General features: G+C 37.2%; 1 pseudogene; it reads right to left on the bottom strand.

The window, feature by feature from the left end:
- Window positions 1-253: 253 nt before the first annotated feature.
- Window positions 254-2,461, bottom strand: LOC114744456 (sodium transporter HKT1-like; annotated as a pseudogene).
- Window positions 2,462-3,867: the final 1,406 nt, after the last annotated feature.

Raw genomic sequence — 3,867 nt, 5'->3', positions numbered from 1 at the left:
TTTATAAAACCTATCCATTGAAAAATCACCCATGAAACAGGATGCACATATTGTCCAAGGATTGAGACACGAGTTAAGGTTGATCATTTTCAAAATAGGACAGTATATATATGAAGCAATACAAAATAAAACATACAGCTTACAAAATTAGAATCATAAGACAACATGCTAGATCATACTAGACATAAACACATTGGATTTTGATGCATACACACACTTACACTTAGCTCCGTACACCCATTTATATAGGGATTTAAGAGATATCCCAAGCTTGACCACCTCTCATATTGTATTTCTTAAGTCTCCCAAAGAACACGACCACTATAAGGATGAACTTTCCTTTGTTGCTCCATTTGCCGGAAAGTCCAATCCACAAATCTCTACAATTTACGTCTGCTTTCAATTGCCTTTTGCAGCTATATCCACAAATCCCACGTTTCCATACGCACTGCATTTTATGATTTTGTACAAAAGGTTTTCCATTAGTATACACAATATGCTTCCTTCTAAATTCTAATATATATGTTTACAAAATTTGCCAAGTTAAATGATAGTAAGCGAATCACTTTCCTAATGACTTCTAGTGTAATGTTCAACATGTTAAAGTTGAGGGGATCTTCTTTGATGCTTGTACTTTCTGTAATGCAAATCAGAATAATGAAGATGACCAGATAAGAGAGTTGGGAGAACAAAAGACACTCCTTTACGCTTGTTTTCCCTTTCTTTTTCTCACTTTCGTTGTCTCTTATTGGTAAAAATGTTGTGTATGGTGGGAGGCACCTGTGATATTCAAGAACGAAAAAATAGTAAGTTAGAAGTATACTTAGCCAAAATATTTAAATCAATTTCATATCTTCTGCTTCATAATATCTGCACAGTAAATAACCATTTCCGGAACCAGTTACCATATATACTCATTCCTGCAAAGCTAGAATTCTAGATTATATTCTAGACGGAGAATATTCACAACAAAGCATTTCGAATATTGGAATTTATAAAGCTGCAGAGAATCTAGCATTATTTTCCTGTTTAAACTATTATTGATAGAATTCCGATTGTTCCCTCTTTCAATTGTACTTATCATAAAGTTGAAATCCTTTCCATGAGGTAACAATAGTTAATTAACATCTGGCTTTGGACAGCTTAAGATAGCGAAGGGTGAGAGAATATAATAAGACTAATCATTTTCGCATCATTATGACTTTATTTGTCCAACTAAGTCGTGAACGTAAGTGGGTTCATTCAAGTTTTGAAAGCAAATAGCATAAAAGCTACACCAGACACCATGGAATAACGAGTGCCATAGAATTCTAGTTAATATGGCTGCTATAGAGAATAGAGATGAGATATTTTTTGTAATTAAGGTGGATTTAGAATGGTAAGAAAAGAAGAGTCAGGAATTTTTCATACACGCGCTCTTATATAGTACATGCTATTGTCCTTGAAAGGAAAATGATGTGGCTAGGTATGATTTGTTGAAAGTTGATGAGCACGTACCTGACAAGTGCCAATGGATATTTATTCAAATTCCACCATGACTAAGTTTCAAAATATGTGGCTACTTGTCCCTCCAAGTCATTTCATGTCCAGGATAATGAAATGTGGCCTCCCGAACACAACAATGTTGAAAATCCTATTTTCTTATCAATATACGACATGGATATAACTATGGAGTAGTGGCGATTACTTACATCATGACGACAAAGAGCACTAATATGGCAGAAGATAGTGAAGAGAAATCGGAAACATATTCGCCGGCATGTCTCGCGCATTTGAAATTTGGAACAACGAAGCAATCAATTTCTGATAACTATTTAGACCCTCCAGGTTCTCTGAATTCCACTCCATTCAGCATAACAGGACGAACTGTATTAGATTGAAACTGGAAACAGAAGCAACAAGGAGCCAGCAATGAACACTAGAAAGCAAATGATAATGACCCATATCCTTGTAATTCTTCTGAATATAAGCAAACTCTTCGCTTTTCATAACTTTCTCGAGAACCCAAATCGTGAGCCTTAGGAATGGCGCGTACAAGGTGTTCCCAAGATAAACAAATGGCAAAATAAGCAAAAGAAGACCTGAATTCTGCTTGAAAACAATCATGTTCTCATTTGTGGGGACGAAACCACAAGAAGCAAAGGTGGAAACTATAGTGAACACAGAAAAAGTTTGTATGCTAATCCCTTTCTTTCTTAGTACTCGTCTTGCACTTGGAACGAATGCTTATGTAGGTCGAGACCAAACCAGAACCTACCAAGTGAAGCACCATAATAGAACCCAAAACCACAAACCCAAGACACTTAACAGAGCTACACTTCAGTCCAGCCAACTTATCATCTTGAACAATATTATTGTCACTACGATCATCCACGTCTAATTCATTCTGCTTTCCCTGAGAAACCAAATCGATCTCGATTTGATTGGGATTAGGAACTTGAGGAATACGGTGAGTTGTCATTACTCTATTTTTGAGGCTCTATGTTAGATTTTGGGCTTGGATCCGCCTTTAATGGGCCGGATTATTTGACCAGGTATAAAGAGAATATACCAATCAAATATCCAGGCGATATTGTGATATGTTTGACTTGGTCAAACACCTTGAATCATATCCAATCGGTTACGATATAAATCTAATTAATTTATATTAAATTAATTAATTTATTTTGTGTAGATTAAATATATATTAAGTATATATATATTTAGAATTAATTGTGATTGATTCTGGATTTAAATCCAAATATCATAATATTATGAGATAAGGATATATTTATATATCTTATCTCATATCTTATCTGATGGGCTTAGTAGATATTTTTGGCTACCCAAAATACCCCTAACAAAAGCTATAAATAGAGGCTTCCCCCCATTAGTTCAAATCACTCCAGTAGTAGAACTTTCCTACTATATCTCTCTCCCTCTCTCTTATTTCTTTCTTGCAAAGAGGTGCTCTGCTGTGCACTTAAAATCTTAGACTTTTATAGTCTAGCTTAAGCGTGAGCTAAGAAGATCCGACCGACCCAACCCGAGATCTGACCTGGTATGTTTTCGATCCAATGTCTTTTTATTTCCATGTTGGCATCAGAGCCGAGATGTTCTTGAGGCTTTCAATATATGTATGCATATATTATTCACGCTCATTTTTTCCGCTGCATAATAAATATGCCCGTATATCATTCGAATTTGATATGCTTGTGTTTTAAACTCAAATACACACTTTGTATATATATTTGAAGCTCGAAAACATTACCTGTAATGCCGTGAGATTCAAAAACGTGATCTAAATCCATTTTCCCAAAAGCCCCAGCGTTGGCCGTACAATCCTGTTTTTTGGGTCTTTAAAAATGATGTCTTTTAAAGAAAATGAACCTATAGAGTTGTAGAGCACAAAAATACGAGTTCATAGACACCTAAAATGCATAAAATGGAGCTCGAAGGAGGAAGAAATCGAGGTTCGAAAATGGCGGGTCGCGACGGACCCGCCAGAGCTCCAACCGGATCTAGGGCGACCTGGCTGGAGGTCAGGGACAACCTGACCAGCCCAAAACGGCGTCGTTTTGGGCTAGCCAGGACGCAGCGTTTCGGGTCTGGTGAACCCGGATCCTCCCTGGAAGTCGGGTCGGTCGACCCAAAAAAAAACTTTTTTTAAAAAAAAAACTTTACAAAAAAAAATTCTTGAAATTGTTTTTGGACACGCCTTGTGGGCACGTGGGGTCCACCTAGGGACCCTTTGGTCATAAAAGGCACATGTATAGATTCCATAAGATGTAAGAAATCAGATGGAATAGGTCAGATAACAATGAGAGGCCGGCAAGGCGGCGCGTGTGTGACATGCGCCGGTCTTGAGAGTGGGCGAACCTCCCCCTT

This window comes from Neltuma alba, unplaced genomic scaffold, assembly GCF_004799145.2.
Source record: "Neltuma alba isolate B1F8T4 unplaced genomic scaffold, ASM479914v2 tig00000700_pilon, whole genome shotgun sequence".
NCBI classification, from domain to species: domain Eukaryota; kingdom Viridiplantae; phylum Streptophyta; class Magnoliopsida; order Fabales; family Fabaceae; genus Neltuma; species Neltuma alba.
This window is presented reverse-complemented; position numbering and strand designations above follow the sequence as displayed.